The 19,658-nt window shown below is 50.4% G+C and overlaps 1 protein-coding gene and 1 long non-coding RNA gene across 3 annotated transcripts in view; both read left to right on the forward strand.

Moving 5' to 3' along the window:
* Positions 1-10,542: 10,542 nt before the first annotated feature.
* Positions 10,543-14,243, forward strand: LOC132232363 (uncharacterized). The gene is made up of 2 exons (XR_009452411.1): positions 10,543-11,709; positions 13,956-14,243. It is a non-coding gene; the product is annotated as an uncharacterized LOC132232363 (long non-coding RNA).
* Positions 14,244-18,753: 4,510 nt separating this feature from the next.
* SRRM3 (serine/arginine repetitive matrix 3) overlaps positions 18,754-19,658 on the forward strand; it is a 52,679-nt gene continuing 51,774 nt past the window's right edge. For both annotated transcript variants that reach the window (XM_059693511.1, XM_059693513.1), the window contains exon 1: positions 18,754-18,958. The gene's annotated coding sequence lies outside the window, so the exon portion shown is untranslated. The remainder of the gene's footprint in view (positions 18,959-19,658) is intronic.

The following is a 19,658-nucleotide window of genomic DNA, read 5'->3' on the forward strand; positions in this document are numbered from 1 at the left end:
AGCCCCGACCCATGCACCAGGCCTCTATCCTCCTATATAATAAAAGGGTAATATGCAAATTGACCCTAACAACAGAACCACTGGGAATGACTGGTCACTATGACACACACTGACCACCAGGGGGCAGACGCTCAATGCAGGAGCTGCCCCCTGGTGGTCAGTGTGCTCCCACAGGGGGAGCTCTGCTCAGCCACAGGCCAAGCTGACGGCTGCCAGTACAGCGGTGGTGGTGGGAGCCTCTCCCTCCTCAGCACCACTAAGGATGTCCGACTGCAGCTTAGACCTGCTCCCCGCTGGCAAGTGGACATCCCCTGAGAGCTCCTGGGCTGCCAGAGGGATGTCTGACTGCCGACTTAGGCCCGATCCCCCCAGGGAGCAGGCCTAAGCCAGCAGGTGGTCATCCCCCGAGGGGTCCCAGACTGCAAGAGGGCACAGGCCGGGCTTAGGGACCACCCCCCTCCCCCCAAGTGCACAAATTTTTGTTCACCGGGCCTCTAGTGTATTTATAAAAGGCTAATATGCTAAGCATCTGAGTAATGATGTCAAGTAGCCACGCCCAGCTTCCTCTCCCTAGTGACTAGCCTCCTTGCAGTTTCTTCAGCCCAGGAACAGACCTGCTTTATAGCCAGGTGGAAACATTTCACACTTTAACCAAATGTCTGTGAAGCATTTTCCCATGGTTCATCTCATTTGATCCTCACAGAAGTCCTGGAGTAGGTAGATAGGAGGCTCAGTGGAATCCTATTTTCTTTTAATTAGCTGGAAAACGGAGATTTAGAAACTTGACCCAACTGAAAAGAAGTAAGAAATGGTGGACCTTGAAAATGACTTCAGGTTTTCTCACTGCGCAGAATATAGTCAAAAACTGCTGCAGTTAAATATTTTACCCTTTGTTCTCCTGTGCATGATCCACAATAATCTGCTTCATATTGATATTTACTACTGTGTTGCTGACAATTACCTGAAAGAGAAGTTGAGGTGCTTCACTGGGCTGGAAAAAGTTTAGCTAAATCAGAAAGCAGGCTTAATTAAGCAAGTTTAAATATATATATATATCATATATATATCATATATATTGATACATATAAAGCTCTTGCTGGCGCCAATCGCACGCATGTGTTTCGATCTGTCATTGTTGATCGTGAATTTGGTTGACACTTCTATTATAGAGAAAGAGCAAATAGTGATATTAAAATATTTCTTCTAATTAATTTCCTTTCAATGTGCATGAATTTGTGCACTGGGCCACTAGTGGTGTTAATGACCATAATGAGCTGGCTGAGGCCTTTGCCAGGAGAAGGCAAGAACCAGACTTTAGAGAGCTGAGGAGGCTGGTGTGGAAGCAGTGGGGCACCCACAATGAGGGTAATTAGATGGCGAAAGAGTTGGTTCTGCAGAGGCTGCCAATTAATCCAAGGGAGACATAGCCAAGTTGGGTAATTATATTAAGGAAAGCAGAGAGAATGACCCTGACCTCTCTGCATAGGAGAGATTTATGCTGCAGTTCCACCAAGTAGCCTGGAGGGGGAGACAGAGGCTGGGGCTACAAAACTACTTCTTGGGACTGTCAAAGTCAGGTGGTGGAGTGAGGATTAGCATTCCAGAGCCAAATCTGGCTCCGTGACCTGTCTGGTCTCTGATCACTCAGGCTGGAGGGACAGCCACTTTCAAACAGGGATAATGCAGGTGGGAGGGAGTCCAGGGAGGACTGTGGTAACTGGCACCCAGGTTTGGAGGCAGGGCCTAGACCAGGGGTGGGCAAACTTTTTGACTCGAGGGCCACAATGGGTTCTTAAACTGGACCGGAGGGACGGAACAAAAGCATGGATGGAGTGTTTGTGTGAACTAATATAAATTCAAAGTAAACATCATTACATAAAAGGGTACGGCCTTTTTTTTTTTTTTTAGTTTTATTCATTTCAAACGGCCCGGTTCCGGCCCGTGGGCCGTAGTTTGCCCACAGCTGGCCTAGAGACAGTATCAGTGCAGGGAACTAACAGGGGGAAGTGAGTCTGGGAAGAAAACTCCCTCCTCCCCGTTAGCCTTGCGCAATACACTCAAGGCCATGCCCCACAAAATGAGTTGGCAGAGCAGCTTGGGGGATAACTTCCCACTTCCCTTAATCGGGAACCCTGGGCTCCTCCCTGTATAGACAGCAAGGCAGGCCACAGAAGGGGGTGGAGGAGGATTAAGTAATACAAACCCAGAGGGGAAAGGCCCGGAGCTGAGGTCTGCAGCTGTGTAGGCATCTGCAGCAGCTCCTCCAGCAGGCACTGGGCCTGGGGCCTCCCAGTGTGTGCATTTCTGAGTTTCACAAGAGTGCTTCCCAGACATCTCAAGATGGATCTCCTCAATTAACCCACTTTAAGAGGCCACCCACCCCCTCCCCTGCCTGCCATCCTGGGCCTACGGGCTCACTGCTGGGAGCAACTTCTGAAAGCAGCTCTCTTCTGAGAGCTGACCAACCAAAACTGTTTTTCTTAACTCCTCTTCCTCTTCTGGATGCTAAATTAAATTCCCTCGAAGTCAAATAAGGCCACCCAGAGCCAGATGCCAAAAGGAGGGCCAGGTGAGTTGGTCTTCCACTGGCTTGCACCAGTACAGCTGATCTGGTTGTGAAATAAATACACCAACCAACTAATCAACAGCTGCTGCCCCAATCTGCCAGTTCATCCCCCGGGACACCCTGGCCCTCCCCTTGGTAAAGGGGTAATGCCTGGCAGCATGGCATCTTCCGAACTGATTAGCCAGTGCCAAAGTGCTCCTGATGGTCAAATATTTTAATACTGCCATGGAGTGGGGCCCCTTCTGCAGAGTGTGAACGTAAAGGGGACTCCTTGGCAGACCTGACAAGCTCAGTGATGGAAAGTACCCACACAGAATGGTCTGGTCATAAATTCCTAACTGGGCAGGTCATAGCAGGTAGTCACGTCCCAGTCCTATAGCTTTCTTAGCCAAGGTCAATCTTCATACCCTACTCAGCCCTGTCCATTGTTCTTATGCAGCTCATCACATTGTTCTTATGTGATGACAGAAATGTCAGAGTAATTTTCTTTCCCAGACCCCTCGGAGGCACAACTGCAGGCGCCAGAGCACAGACGTGAGACTCCTCTTTGTTATCTTGCTGCCTGCATTCCATCTCTATGTGCTGTACATTGTTAACTCTCCTGTATCCACCAACGTAAAAGAAGTCTCTCTCCATTTTGCTTTTTATCCAATCCAAGGAATTTCCCCACTTTGCTTTCTCATGCCTCCTTAACCTTCTACCAATGGATTTTATGTAACCTTCCTTACTTTCTCTTCTTTGATTCTAAATGCATTTTTTAAAAACTGCATAACTACCATTCTCCAGAGCATTTTCTCAATCTGTTAAGGTCTTACTTCTGGGCATGTTCTCAAATAAACTCATAAAAATTTCTATAGGTTTGTATTTTTTTTCATTGACCAGAGAAACTGGAGAGCTGGCCTAGAGATCAAGCTCCCTGCCCCCAGCACAGCACCTTGTTGCTGACCTTCTAGCCATGCTTAGCCAGAGGGGAGGGTCCAGATGCTGGCTTTGGGGTGGTTTCCCAGTGGTTTCATCTACCCCATCAACCTCCCTGAGGCCAAAGCTAATAAATGAAGCACTCGTCTAACAAAAAAGGCTCTCCACAACTTACTGAGTGAAAACAAACGTGTATTAAATGATTCCATACACGATAAAACACTCCCAAAAACCTATTGTGTTTGAATGTAAATGCATACAAAAGGTCTTGAAGGAATACATGCCAGTTAGTGTGTGTTCTAGAATGTATTCCAGAATCTCTAGAATGGAGGAGGAAGGTGTCTTTGGAGTGTGTGTTGTTTGTAGGGTGCTCCCAGATTTTTACTCTGTATTTTAAGTTGTAGGTTGAATTGTGTCCCTAAACATTCATATGTTGAAGTCCTAACAAGCACTTGAGAATGGGACCTTATTTGGAAATAGGGTTGTGGCAGATGTATTAGTTAAGGTGAGATCACACTAAAGTATGGTGGGTCCCTAAAATGAGTGGTGACCTTATAAAAAAAGAGACATTTGCACCCAGACATGTGCACAGGGAGGACAGGGGTGGTGCGTCTCCACGCCCAGGATCGCCAAATATTGCCCACAAACCACCAGGAGGCAAGGGAGAAGGCTGGGACGGGGTTCTCTCACAGCCCTCTAAGTAGTCAACTCTGCCAACGCCTTGATCTGCGGCCTTTGGCCTCCAGGATGGTGAGACAAGACATTTCTATGGTTTCAGCCGCTCAGTTTGTGGTGGTTTGTTACAGCCACCTCAGGAAACAAATATACTTTGATAGTTAAATATTGCAGTGAGAAATCCCTTGCAATAGTGGCCAGTATGTACAATGAGTATTGCTTGTGAAATTAAAAATCAACTGTGTATCTTTGCCAAGCATGTTATTGAGCTAATCCCACACTCTAGCACCACCCCCTGTGCCGATACATGGGTCTTGTCATTTTACGTAGCAACCACCCATTACCAGCCCTTTTATGGACGATGTGATTGCCCAAGCTCACACAGCTTGAGTGACAGTGCAGGATGGAAGCTCTGGCGGCTGGACCCCAAGCCTAGTGCCCTGTGCACTTCTCCTGGGGCCCACTCCCAGCTTTCCCGGCTTTCTGGCCTCTAATCCATCATGCATTTATCAGTTGTGGTGGGCAGAGGCACCTAGGGTGTGGTGGGAAGACCCCCGAGACTGGGAGTCAAACAGTCCTGGATTCAAATCCTCTGTTATTTGTACTTGAGTGACCTTGGGTGAAGTCTCACCCATTTGGTGAGTCGCAGTTTCCTCATCTATAACATCATCATGAAAAGCCCTTTACAAACTGTAAAGAGCTGTGTACCAGGGGTTTGTTGTAATGTCTCTAGTACCTTATCCTGATGTTTCTTTTTGCCTAAAACAGGGCCAACTTTCCCCAGCAGCGCCTGGAAACCCTTACTGGCTAAACCATCCCTCAGCTGTGGGACTGGATCACCCTATCCATGCAGTGAGCATTTTTTCCCTCTCTCATGTCTGCTGAGCACTCACTGCTTCCCAAGCCTCCTTGTGGGAGGCAGAATAATGGCCCCCAAAGATGTCTACATCCTAATCTCTGGAGCCTGTTAATATGTCACCTACCATGGCAAAGAGGACTTTGTAGTTGTGGTTCAATTGAAGACTTTAAGATGGGGTGATTCTCCCTGATACTTGGTTGGGCCTGCTGTGATCACAAGAGTTCTTACAAAGAGGGGCAGGAGAGTCAGAATCAGAGGAGGAGATGTGATGACAGAAGCAGGTCAGAGAGAGAGAGAGAGAGAGAGAGAGAGAGATTTAGAGATGCTACACTGAGCCTTGAAGATGGAGGGAGGGGCCACGAGCCAAGAAATGCAGATGGTCTCTGCAAAGGCAGGCAAGGAAACAGATTCTCCCCCACAGCCTCTGAAGGAGTGCAGCCCTGCTGACACTTGGTTTTAGAACGTCTAACCTACAAAACTGTTACATAATAAGTTCGTGTTGTTTTAAGCCACTAAATTTGTAATCATCGTTACAATAGCACAGGAAACTGGTGTACCCCTCCAAGTGTTTTGCAGGCATAATCTCTTTACTCCTCATCACATTTGAAGGTGGGTACAACTATTGAGGAGCGTGACCAGGGTCACACGGAGGTAAAGGGAGCTGGATTAAAACCCTGGAAGTCCAGCTGCAGAACTTTCGCCCTTCAGCAAGGTGCCTGCAGCCTCGGTAGGGCTGTGTCTTAAACACCTCGTGTCCCGGTAGCTCCCTCCACCACGGGCAGAATCTCCCTGCATGTGGGTTGGTTCTGTCTCTTGAAACCAGAACCTTGGATTTCTTGGGTTCCTGGCTCACCATGCTCTGAAGTCTATGTGCTTCTGGAGGGGAGATGCTCCCACTGTGCCCCCTGCTGGCAGGCAGGCTCTTGGCAGCATTCCTTAAGGGATGCAGGAGGGTGTTGACCTCAGATCAGGGGCCTGAATGGAGGGACCGGCCATTCACAGGCTGACATGCCTTGAGGAAGTCACAGCCCCTGCAACTGCCCAGCTACTCTCAAAGGCTGACAGAGAAGCACCACCCTGCTCCCCATCCTGTATGTCTGTCTGTGAGTGTGGGGGAGAGGCTGTCAGATCACACAGAGCCTTCTCCCCATTTTAGAGCCATTTCACATTCTCCCCAGCTGGCAACCCAGCCCAGTCGGACAGCTCTGGTAGGAAGTCTTGGCAAGCCCCTCCCCTTCTCTCCACCCCCTCCCTCCCTTCCTGGGAGCCTCAGGCTGGCCTGGTCCCTCTTAGAAGAGGTCACAGCCAGGCTGCCTGGTCTGCCTGACCATAGCTCTTCATCACTCTGTGTAGCCCCTTCCTCCCTAAGCCACCAGCTCAGCTCCACTGCAAACCCCACCTCCACTGACTAAAAATAACTTCCCTCCGCTGTGCTGCTCCCTCCTGGGTTCCTGCAGGTGTTAATATTCTCCCAGCCAGGCTGAGAGCCTCTTGCGAGGCAGACTGCAGGCCAGTAATTAGGTTAACTTCCCTCCTGCCAGGGACAGGGCAGGTGGGCTGGTGGGGCTGGGTAGGGGTGATTGGAAATGGAAATGCTCTTTTCGTGGGCTGGGGTGATTTTGTGTGTGAGTGTGTGTGTTGCGTGGTGTGTGTGACATGTAATGTGCTTATGTATGTGTGGGGTGGTACACGTAGTCTGCATATGATATGTGGTGTGTGTATATGAAGTGCCTGTTTGCATCACAGAGCATCTTGTTCTCGCCCAGAAACTTCCACAGCTGCCATCTCCTAGCATGCCTGTGAGGAGGCCTCTGTTACAAACAGGAAAGCAGAGAGGAACTGCCCAGCCAACCCCACCCCAGTATGAGCCCAGTGCAGCTTTAGCTGCCTTTACGGGACAGTTCCTCTGTCTTAGGCCCCTACTGGGCATGGGGATGTGGGGACAATTAGCAACTGAGGCTCAAGTCAAGTGACCTTGCCAGCAGTGATTGGTGGGTGGGACCTGAGTCCTCGCAGAAGCCTGAGCAGACACCAGCCCAAGGTGCCTTCCAGAGGGGAGGAGCAAGGTCATGGCTTCACTGTTGGGAGGGAAGGACTGTGGCAGAGGCCACAGGAGAGGGTGGAGAGTGCTGGCACGGAAGCAGAGGCCACGACCGGTGATTGGTGCCAGGCAAAGTCTCCCTAACGGGCCCTGATGTGACTTAGACAAATTTATTGCGATGTGTGTTTAAAGGGTAGAAACAGTACATTCTGGCCAGCATTGCTCATACAGGCTGAGTACAAACAGGAGCTGATTTAAAGAGAAAGCTAAATAGCCATATAGAAGGTATTCAGAGGAGCAAAATGTGAAGATAGAACACAAACTGTGGCACCATGCTTCATTATAAATTGAACATCATGCTTCCCAGTTCAACAGAACCTTCCAGAAGGAAGAGTACAGAAGGCTGGAGTAGTCCTGAAGGACAGCCTAGAAGATGAGGCTGCTAAAGGCCAACAAGAGCTCACCTCACGCTGTGCCCTGGCCAGGCAGCTCAGTTGGTTAGAGCGTCATGCAAACACACCAAGGTTGCGGGTTTGATCCCCAGTCAGGGCACATACAAGAGGCAACCAATGAATGCATAAATAAGTGGAATGACAAATCTCTCTCTCTCTCTCTCTCTCTCTCTCTCCCTCTCACTTTCTTTCTCTCTCTCTCTCTCTCTCTCTCTCTCTCTCTCTCTCTCAAAACCAGTCAATAAAATAAAAAAGAGTTCACCTCACTCTATACCTCCCCACCCCTCCAGGTCCCCAAGGCTGTAGAGAGCAGTGATGGCGAACCTTCTGAGCTCGGCGTGCCAGCATTTTGAAAAACCCTAACTTAACTCTGGTGCTGTGTCACATATAGAAATTTTTTTTATATTTTCAACCATAGTAAAACAACGACTTATATTTTTTATATTTAGTTTATATATTTAAATGCCATTTAACAAAGAAATATCAACCAAAAAAATGAGTTCACGTGTCACCTCTGACACGCGTGTCATAGGTTCGCCATCACTGCTGTAGAGACTTGAGCAAATTAACTTCTCTGGCTTCAGCTTCCACACCAGTAAAATGAGCTGATGAGGCCCATTGCCAGGCTTGCTGACAGGATTAAGTATCCAAGGTTACAACACACAGTGGGCACTCAATAGTTGGTGACTATCCTTGGGATTTTCCTCACTAGGAGGTCAGGGCCCCCTCTAGCTCACAAGGAGCCTCCTGGTCTGAGGGTGGGGCTGCTGGGAGGAGGGCTCTGGCTCAGCCGTGCAAGAGCCAGAGATAAAGAAACAGGGGTCTGAGGAGCAGCCACAGGCCTCACAGATGCACAGGGTCTCACTACTTCCCTCCCAACCCTGCCCCCCCCCACACACACACACAGGGCTGGGCCAGCATGATTCTAGTCACCTGAATCCATTGCACACATAACACACAAGCACATCTTGCTGGTGCATGTTTTTGTGCATGGATGCACATGTGGGGCCCATGTTGGTGTGGGGTTAAGTATGTGCGTGTATGTCAGGAGTTGCGTGATGCAATGTGTGTCTGAGGGTGTACAGGTGTAGAGGAGGCATAGATAGGTTTGTGAGTGTTTATCTGAGCTGAGCAGGCTGGCCTCTAGCTCAAAAAGCAAATTCAGCCTGCCAGGGTCCCTGAAGGAGTAATTAAAGCAAGACCAGGGAGGAGAAAGAGACCCTGCTGACATTAGTGCATTGGGAGGTTTTTAGTGTGCAGTTAAGTGCATAAATGCTGCATGTGTGCACGCACACATGTTTGGGCCTTTTCCAGACAGGCCAGCTCTCTCCCTGTCCCACACTGACAGCCTGCCCCAAGTCATCTGCCTCTCCCCAGAACAGGGCCGCTGGAGTGGGCAGGCTGGGGTTGGTCCAGTCCAAGGCCCGGGAACTCCCAGGAGTTCCTTCCTGGCTCTGCTTCCCAGCCCTGCCCTCAGCTCACTCAGCCTGCTGGGTCAGCTTGGGCAGAGCCTGGGGCTCTGGCAGATCCCTGCAAGGACATGAGTTATCTGTCCTTTCATGTAAGGATTTCCAAAGCTGGGAGAAGGCTCCTCTGGGACCACAGTCAGGCCTCATAGAAGAGATGGACCCGGGCTAGTATCCCATGAAGGGACCCTCAGTCAATCCACTCCTACCTCTGGGTCCCTGAGGGTCTGGTTCATTGTGGATGTGCTTCTCCCATAGGCAGGCCATTCTAGGCATCTCTGTCCCAGCACATCTTGCTGGTGCATGTTTTTGTGCATGGATGTACATGTTGCTGTGAATAAGTGTGTGCTGTGTATGTCAGGAGTTGTGTGATGCCATGTGTGTCTGAGGGTTGTACAGGTGTAGAGGAGGTGTAGATAGGTTTGTGAGTGTGTGTACGTTGATGAGTAGACAAGGCATGGATCCTAGAGCAAGTAAGCCTGAAACATTGCTGGAGGCAAAAATGACAAAACCGAAGCTGTCCTACTTTGGGCACTTCATGAGAAAGCAGGGTTCTTTGGAAAAAGTAATAATGCTGGGAAAAATAGAAGGCAGCAGGAAAAGAGGAAGACCAAATATGGATTGACTCCATAAAAGGAGCCACAGACATGAGCCCAGCTGAGCAGAGCTATTGAGGACAGGACCACGTGACCATCACTCATTTACAGGAATCACCAGGAATCAGAGCGAACGCAAGGGCACATAACAACAGCACTGAGGCATGACTGTGGCACATGTATGGGGTGTGTGCACAGGATGTGCATATGAGGCACAGGTGTGGGACAGGTAATTGGGATGTGTCTATGGGGCATATATAGGAGCATGGGGACATGCATGTGGCATGGATGTGAGATACATGTGAGCTGTGTGTGAGTTGGATGCTTGTGTGTTATGTGGATGTGTGCAATGGGTTCAGGTGACTGGAAACTATTCTGCTGAGAGACAGATGCTGGAGATAAAACTGGGTCACATCCTTCAAGATAGCCTCAGCTGCTATCTCTGCAGCCTCCCCTACTCCCTTCTCACCCCCCACCAGTGCCCTGACCAGGTTGGAAAATGTGGAGGGGCCTCTGCCCCAGGCCTCCAAGGATAGCTTGGGACCCCAGAGCCCACCGTGAGCTGTCCATATGGTGGGTGTGTGAATCTGGCCAGTGGAGCTACTCTGCCCCTTAGTTCTTGACAGGGTATATAGGAGGTGTCGATATACGTATGGATTTGAGCCTTAGGGAGGAGAAGGAGCTGTATGCCCTGGTCATGGCAGGGGCCAGGGCCGCAGACTTGGGAAGTTGAAATAAGACCTATGCATAGCTCTGAGGCCAGTGGTTCAGGAGGCAAGCTTGGCTTTGAGTCAGCCAGATGTGGCTCAAGTCATTGGCCAGGTCACCTATGGATTAGGTGGCTATGGGCAGCTCTGAACCTCGCTGACCCTCAGCAAGCCACACACTTCTTGGGGGTAAGGGTCCTCAGGCCAGGACATCCACTAGGGGGACAGTCTGAATGCTTCCTGGACATAGTAGGTGCCCAGTGTAAGATGGAGGGACAATGGGTGGTGGGTGATGACTTACAGAGACCTGCCAAGGACAGAGAAAAGGTGTATGTCTAAGGCTACAGCGATGGCTAAAGGGGCAGGGCTGCCCTCTGCCCTGCCCAAAACCCTCCTTTGTCCCTTTGCTGACGTTCTCATCTTGTTTCCATCCCGTCTTCTTTCACTCATTTTCTCTCGTCACTCTAGCATTCCCTCTCCTGGGCATTATTTTTTCTTAAAATATGATATGCACCCAGAAAGTGTAGAAATCTTCCATATACAGCTCAATTAATTTTCACAGATTGAACACATCCATGTACCCAGCATCCAGATCAAGAAACAGAATAGTACTAGCCTTCCTGTACCCTTTCTAGTCACCACCTCCCAAGGATAACCACTCTGACTTCTAACACTGTAGATTAGTATTGACTAATTAGTCATTTTTAACCCCTGCACCTGAGTCCTTCCCAACTCAGGAGCAACATTAACCCTTTCCTGAATGTGAGAGGTGAGGAGAAAGCAGTGTGGTCATGCTATCTGTCCCCACTTCCCTACCCCACTGACGGCAGGCAAAGGATGAAGGACCTAGCTGGCCCTCATCACAGACACCTGTCAAGAGTCCCCACAGCCCCTGCTTGAGTGTTTCAGGGCTAAAATCCATAGCTTGACAATGAGTAACCTCTCTATATAAAAGCCTAATATGCAGTGTCCCCTCCAGAGCTCAACCTACTGGGAGTCTGATTGCTCGCTATGACATGCACTGACCACCAGGGGGCGGTGGGGAATGAAGGAAGGCCCCGGCAGGCAGCCTCTAGGGACCCTACCCTGCACAAATTTCACACACTGGGCCTCTAGTTAATTTATATAAGTGTGTTAGTTAGGGCAATGTGAGCTGCTATAACAAACTCTAAAATTTCAGTAACTCATCACTACTTATTATTTCTCATTCTAGAACAGTCTTATGCTGATGTTCTTGGTCAGCAGGCAGCTCTTCTCCATGTGATGATACAGGTACCCAAACTCCTTCCATCTTGTGGCTCTCTCTCCCCTCCCCAGGGCCTTGGAGTTTTGAGCATCCTGCCAACAGACAGGAGCAGAGGACAAAGAGGGCCACCTGCTCTTTAGGTGGCTTTTCCAGGAAAATGTCACTTCTGCCTACATTCCATTGGTGAGAATTAGTCACATGGTTTACATACATGCAAGGAATGTTGGGAGATATAGTCCTTGGATGGGTATTCATGTCCCATTGACAATTCTCTTCTCGGGAAGCAGAGAATGAAGATTTGGTGGGCTTCTCTGTCATGGTGGGCCTCATAGGGAGGGAGAGCTCACAAAGGACACAATCTCTTCGCTCTGCCTCTACCTTGCTGGGAGGGCAGAGTTCACTGACTCAGTGCCTCATTCACTTATCCATTTGAATGACCTCTCAGTCATTCATTAATTTGCAAATTCGTTTACTCATTTTCCCCACATCTTTACAACACTATATCCACGTTCTGTGCACACACACCCATACGTATATCTACACCTCCTATATACCCTGTCAAGAACTAAGGGCCAGAGTAGCTCCACTGGCCAGAGTCACACACCCACCATATGGACAGCTCACGGTGGGCTCTGGGGTCCCAAGAGGTCCAGGGGGAGAAGGGAACATATGAAGAGCTGAGGAATTGGCAATCTGGTTCTAGGAGGTCTGTCCCTCCCGTAGGACCCACATTCGAGGGCCTGAGTGGATTTGAGCCTCAGGGAGGAGAAGGACCTGTATGCCCTGGTCATAGCAGGGGCCAGGGCCGCAGACTTGGGAAGTTGAAATAAGACCTATGCATAGCTCTGAGGCCAGTGGTTCAGGGGGCAAGCTTGGCTTTGAGTCAGCCAGATTGTGGCTCAAGTCATTGGCCAGGTCACCTATGGATTAGGTGGCTATGGGCAGCTCTGAACCTCGCTGACCCTCAGTGATCTCATCTGTGAGTTGGACAATGATCCTCAGCTCATGGACTCATTGTGAGAATTAGAGGTAACGAGGATGAGCATAATCTCTGGGATATTACAGAGTTCAAAGTGGGCCACTCTCACTCCTGGGTCCAGACTAAGGGGAACCTGGGTCTGTGGGGAATTTCATTCCAAGTCCCCCAAGTGTATAAGCCCCCAACTCCAGCCAGGGATGGCCTTGGGCCAGGGTCGGGGCTAAACCATTGCCTCAGTTGTGAGGCCGTGGGTAGGGGAGGGAATTCCCATGTAAAGTCCTAAGGCAGAGCAGGCAGAGCCCACAATCTCCGAGTATAACCCCTTCCTCTCTTCTACCACTTCCCCTGGTCCCAGCAAAAGCTTCCTTCCTTCACATTACATCCCAGAGATCTGCACCTTCCCAAAGGACCCGCCTTGCTTAAACCGGAGCAATGGCCCCTTAGGGTAGATTTACAAGTTGAGAGGAAAGCAGGAGACCTAAAGGAGGAGGGGAGCCTAGGGGAGGTGAATAGGGAAGGCTGCCGCCTCTGCTCATTTTTTATTAAAGATCTGCTTCAAGGTCAGTCCTGCCTGTCTGCCACAAGGGACTCCTCAATTTCCCAGGCTCTGCAAAGAGAGAGAGAGAGGCTGTAAGGAGAGGAAGGAAATGGAGAGGAAGAGGCCTGGGGTGGGCCAGGCAGAGGCACAGAGAGGAAGAGGCAGTGTGATTCTCGAACATAGTGTGGGCCCAGTGGAGTGCTGGACTCTGAGGGGGCACCAGGGTGACAGGGAAGGGAGCGCGGAGAGAGAAAGGACAACAGCAGGGAAACACTGATGGATTGGACCAGGGGCAAAGAGTGAACAATTAAGGTATCAGATGGGGAGAAGGATATAGATGCCAGGTTTTATTATTTTCCAAGTAAAAAGACACCAGAACATCACCAGTCTTTCCCCTACATCACCAATTCACTGCAAGCTATGGCAGTGAGAAGATCTATAATAATTAGAAAAGGAATACAACCCTCAGAGACAGGTATTACTAACCCCATCTTACAGATTAGAAAAACTGAGGCTCAGTGAGGCTTTCCCAACGCCAGACAGCTAGTCAGCAGCAATCTGGGCTTTGGGCAGGGAACAGCCCCAGGCACGAGGAGTATGAGGAGTATGAGTTCTAGTGTAAACGAGGGCCATAGCATCAGTTCTGCAATTTCAGGAGGGACTGTGGGTCCAACTCAAAGAGTATGACTCCAGAGATGCGGCAGATTAAAGACGGCCACCAATTCCTGGCCCCTCCTCTCATTAAGAGATGGAATCTATGTTCCCCACCTTTGAATGTAAGTGAGGGAGTGCAATTTTAAATCGAACAGGCTCTGTAACCGCTTTCACCAAGAGAAAATGGGGAAAGTGATGTGTGTTTTGAGTTCTGGCTTTAAGAGGTTAGCAGCTTCTAATTCCCCTCTTTTGGAACAGTTGCTTCCAGATCCCTGAGCTGCCATATGAGAAGCCTGACAACTCTGCTGGTGACAACACAAGAGGGGGCCTGAGACTACCTGGAGAAGGCAAGAAGGAAAGCTGAGCCCAGCCCTCCAGCCATCCCCACCAGAGCCCAGACCTTCCAATCCACAACCGTTAATCAGCTGAAAACCACCAGGTGATTCCATTTAATGCTTCATGGAGCAGAAGAGTCACTTAGACAAGTCCTGCCCAAATTTCTGATCCACAAACTTGTGAGATATAATAAAATGGTTGTTGTTTTGAGTCATTAAGTTTTGGAATATTTGTTACGCAGCAATAGATGGCCATTAGAGTAGGTCTGGAGAGCACTCAGACACCATTACATTTAACAAGCACTTAAGGTGGTTGTGATGCAGAGAGTTGAGGAAACACTTTGAGAAGCACTGGATGAGAGGGAATGACTTCAAAGTCAAGTGCCCCCAAGGTGTGTCTCTCTACCTCACATTATACAAAAATATAAATGGAAAGAGACAGGCAGAGCCAGAGAAAAAGAGAGCAGAGTAAATTGAGGGGTGGAGAGGGAGGAAAAGGGGTGGAGGAGGAGGACAGACAATAGCTTCGAGACAGACAAAAAAACCAGACAACTCAATTCAACAAGCAATGATTCTTGCCTCCCCTCTGCTGGTGTTGGATATATGGAGGTAGCCATGACCCAACCCTGCCTTCAAGAAGTTCATATCCTGGACACAGGGTGGCACAGAGAGAGAGTGGCAGAGGTAGGGCAAAATAGGAGAGAAAGAGCAGAGCTAATTCTGAGGTCACTATAAGCCACTGTCTGGGCCTGGGAACTCTGGTGAGTGAAGACACCAGCCTGGCTTGGCCAGGTCTCTCATCACAGGGTCTTTCCTGCCCTTGCCTCTGAGCATGAGGCCCCTGGCAGAGATGATCAGGCAACAGGGGGTGGGGGGGTGGGCACCTGGAAAGGGAGTTGGCCCTGGAGCTGAGTGTTGAAGGACATGGAAATAGAAAAAGGTGCTGCAGCAAATATAAAGGCTAGTGGGAGATACAGCGTTGGTTGGTGGGTGAGGAGACAGGGAAGGCCGACAATGCCAAATTTAGTGACAGATTGAAGGCAAGTGAGTCGGGCTATGGGAGAGCTTGAATCGCTCTAGGTGCAGGGCTCTGAATCAGACACTGAGTCTCATGTCTACTTTGGAAAGGTTTATTTATGGCACTATTGTTCCATAAGGTTTATTTATGGCAGAATGTAAGACAGACAACATTTTGGGTGGTGAAGCTAGGCAGAAGATGGATTGAGAAACCATCAAGGGAAGCATTTAGACATTCAATCAACAAATATTTACTGAATACCTACTACGTGCTGAAACTGGGAATACAGCAGTGAGCAAAGTCTAGAGTGTGAAGAGAGAGAAAAAAAACCCTAAGTAGACGGGTAATATGACAGATTGCAATAAGATAAAAATAAGGGAGGTACTCCACAGAAGCTATACAAATGGCAAGGTACACACAAAAAGGTGCTCAACATCATTAGTCATCTGGGAAATGCAAACCAGAACCAAAATGAGACACCAAGTCACACCTATTAGGATTACTATATTTTCAAAAACAATAGAAAATTATATGTGGTGATAAGGATGTGGAGAAATTGGAACCCTTTTGCATTCCTGGTGGGAATTACAATGTTATAGCTGCTATGGAAAATGGTATGGTGGTTCCTCAAAAAATTAAGGACATGGAAATTCCACTTTTAGGTATAGACCTTAAAGAATTAAAAGCTGGGACTCAAACAGATATTTGTACACTATGTTCGTAGCAGCATTATTCACCATAGCCAAAAGGTGGAAACAATCCACATGTCCATTGATAGATGAATGAATGAATGAATACACAACATGTGGTCTACCCATATCATAAAACATTATCCAGTCTTAAGAAGGAAAAAAGTTCTATCACATTCCACAACCTGATGAACCTTGAGGATTTTATGCTAAGACACAAAAAGGCAAATTCTGTATAATTCTTTCTATATGAGGTACTTAGAGCAGTCAAATTCATGGACACAGAGAGTAAAATGGTGGGTGCCAGGGGAGAAGAGATGGGAAGTTAATGTTTCATGTGTGCAGTTTCAGTTTGAGTTTGGGCGATGGCTGTACAACAATGTAAATGTACATTTTAAATAGTTAAAATGGTAACTTTTATGTATACTTTACCACAGTAATTCCTTTAAAGGAGTGACAAATAGTGTTGGGCGAGGAGATGCTGTTTTATAGGGGGAGGTCTTGGAAGGGTTCATTTATCAAGTGCTATTGGAGTAGAGATGTGTGTTCCAGGAGAGAGTAAACGGGGAGGGGCGGGTACCATGCAGGGGACCAGGACCAAGCAAGGCCTGGCCCAGGCAGACACCATGGGGAGCGGGGTGAAGAGGAGGGACAGTTCCAGGAGGTGTAGGAAGAAGGGGGAACTGGAGGACTCAAGGTCTCACAGAGCTCTGACTTGAGACTAGACTTAAAGAAGGAGGGAGGATGGATCAGGGGCCCAGAATGAAGCAGGCGGCCGCTCCACAGGTTTACTTGAAGAGAGATTGATGAAGGGACTCTGCACAGAGGTGTGGGGTGTGGGTGGGGATATGAGAACCGAGCAATAAAGAATTGACTTATAACAGTGGAAACTGTTACCACCTCTAGGCCTGAAGTGCCACAAGGAAGAAAAAAATGCCAGAAATGCCAGAACTTGGCCAGAAGACCTGGAGCTGTGGACAAGGGGCTATTGGACCAGAGTTGGAGAGGAGCTCAGCAAGGGAATAAATACCTAACTTCTCTCTCCTCCCACCTTCATTCTCCTGGCGATGCTTCTCCTCAGATGAATCCAACCAGAAGTCAAGAGCAAGGGAGCCCGGGAACCTGCCTGCAGAGGTCAGCTTCCCAGGCCCAGAGCAGGACAGAGACGGGTGGGGGAGAGGCTCCGAGGGGCAAACGGAGAGAAGCCAGCACAGATGGTGATGCCATTCGTTGAAATGAGTAACACAAGGGAAGGAGCCCTTTTTAGATAATTAGCAGGCCGACAGGGAAACGGGGATAGAGGCCTATTCCTCTGAGCCAGGGCCAGGGAGTGAAGGGGTGAGAGTGCGACGGGGCTCTGCATCTCATGTTGGAATAGATGGCCCAAGGAAGGTAGGAAAGCTTGCTTCCAGACAGCTTGCAGGGCCCTCTCTCCTCCCCTGAAGCAGCTCCCACTGTAAAGCTGAGCGGGGGGGTTGGGGGGGGGGGAGCAGGGGCTTCAAGAGGCAGATGAGGGGGAGGGCAGGAGGAGGTATGCCTAACTGGGGCAACGTAGTCTCAAACATAGGCCAGGGCTTGGCAGAAACCAAATCAGTGTGGGAGGTTTAAAGCCAACTTGACTTAATTTAAGAAATGGGCTTCACTCATACCCTCCCTGCACCTTCTCTGGCCTCCCCTACACCCTCTCCACACACCCAGCCAGAGCTAACCCGGCATGGAAAGGCCTGCAGGCCCTCCAGGGGCCCTTCCCCAGCCCTTGATCTGTTGACTCCCTGATCAGCCGGGCAAAAGGGGCAGCCCCTCCCAGACAGGGGAACAAGCACACTGGTGCTAGGCCAGCCCAAGGAAAACCCCAGCAGATGAAATATTCATGCCGCCAGAAGGCAGGAGACCAGCAGAGGACTCACTGCTGGGGCTATGGGGCTGTGGTAATGGCAGTAGCAGCTGTAGCCCATCCCTCTCCCACATCCCAAGCTTTGTTCTGCAGACTGGGTTGGGCCTGCAGTGTCAGGATCACACACACACACACACACACACACACACACACACACACACACACTGAAGATGCATGTGAGGGTGGGGTGAAGAAACTTGGGGGGAAAAGAGAGAGGAGAGGAGGAGGGCACACACAGACTCCAGACACGGACGGACAGACACACACAGTTACACATATAAACAGATGGGCACACATGCACATAAACCCACACAGACTCACAACAAACATACACTTGACCCAGGGATGACTCTCAATGTCATATAAATGCCTTCTTAAAAGCTGCCTCACTTGCCTCACCCTCGTCCCAGCCCTGCTCATGCCCACTCAGGTACTTCCAGCCCTGCTTGCTGGGGCAGGGAAGCTTCCAGGGGGACACCACTGGTGGGCTCCAAGCGAAGGCTTCCACGTTCCTGGCTGCCATTAGGGAAAGGTTTCTGGGTTCCCAACTCCCATTGGGAGCCCGCCCCTGAATTTCTGCCACTCAGCCAGCTCACTCAAGGAAAGGGAGGCGGGAGCCACAGAACAGACAGATCATCCAAAATCAGGAAAAGTAACCGAAGGGTGACTTGAACTCAGGACTCCAGACGCCCAACCGGGCGAGCACTACGGAAGGTCCAGCGACTCCAGTCTCAAAATTCCTCTCCTCCATTGAGACGTCCTCCACTAGCAGCCCACCCGACCTCAGTCCCGGCCACCAGGCTGCATGATTAAAGGGGTGCTCTGGAGGCGATTCACTGGTGGGCCCTCTTAGATATCTGCTGCGCAGTGTCCTAGCCAGAACTCAGCATCCCGAACTTCACTCCCGGTCCAAATAAATAACCTCCCTTACTCCAGATGCCTCTCGGGTCTGGCGTGCCCCGACCCGCAAGGAGTGGAACAGAAGTCCCTGAGTGGAAATCCCCCAGTGCCCCATTTCTCGCCACTGCTGCGAGGTGGAAGGGCCTCCACACCTACAGAGGGCGCTGTGGGCGCCAGTCGCTCTGGCCGGCCGGCGGGCAGGGAGGCCGCCTCCATGGTGGTGCGCTGTCCAGCATTTCAGCAATCGGCGGCGGCGGCGGTGGCGGCGGCGGCGGCGGCGCCCGCGAGGAGACCGAGGGCGCGGGGCTGTGGAGACCCGCGGAGCTGCCCTGCCCAGCCGAGGAGGCGGCCCGGAGGCAGTCTGGACAAGCGGGGCGGGAGAGCCTGGCTCGAGCGGCCGGGGGAGCGCGGCAGTCAGCAGGGAGGTGAGAGCCCCTGGTGGGGCGGGGGCATTTCCCAGAGGGGCTGGGGCGGGGTTGAACCTCGGGCCTCCCTAGCTGGGCTGGGGAGCTCAGGGTCCGCAGGCCCCCTAACAGAGGGTAGGTTGGGGGACTGCTGGAGTGCTTGGTCGGGGATGCGAGGCACCTGGAGCACAGAGATGAGGAACGTTGTTCATTTCACAGAGAGCAATGGAGAAAGTGAGAACCCTGCGGGGTCACGGACAGACTCCTCTGGGTATAAATGACCATGGCCTGCCCATGAGAATGCTGGAGAGCCCTCCAACTGCAGTCCAATTGCCCTCCCTCAACTGAGGAGTAAGACCTGCTCCCTGGGGAAGGGAGAGCCCCTGTGGAGATGCTGGTCCCTGGGAGTGGTGGAGGGACCAGGCCCCGTCTGAATGCTCGGCTTCTGTCCAGCAGGGAGTAGCCCCTTTATCACCTGCCCATAAGCCCCTGGAAAGGCAGGAGCTGGCAATGAGAACTGGGTCTCCAACAGGATGGCATTTACCCTCACACTGGGAAGAGGATGGGGGACATCGAAGTGAAAATAGCCACTAAGAGTTTAGTGGGGTTCTCTGTGGGCTCTCTGGGTGCCCAGGGAGAGTTTCTGGAGCTCAGAGTGGGCCTCAACCCAGAGCAAATCCCTGGTAAAAAGGAGATATGAGAGAAGAGACGCAGCCTCTGT

The sequence above is a fragment of the Myotis daubentonii genome, chromosome 4 (assembly GCF_963259705.1).
Source record: "Myotis daubentonii chromosome 4, mMyoDau2.1, whole genome shotgun sequence".
In the NCBI taxonomy this organism is placed as follows: domain Eukaryota; kingdom Metazoa; phylum Chordata; class Mammalia; order Chiroptera; family Vespertilionidae; genus Myotis; species Myotis daubentonii.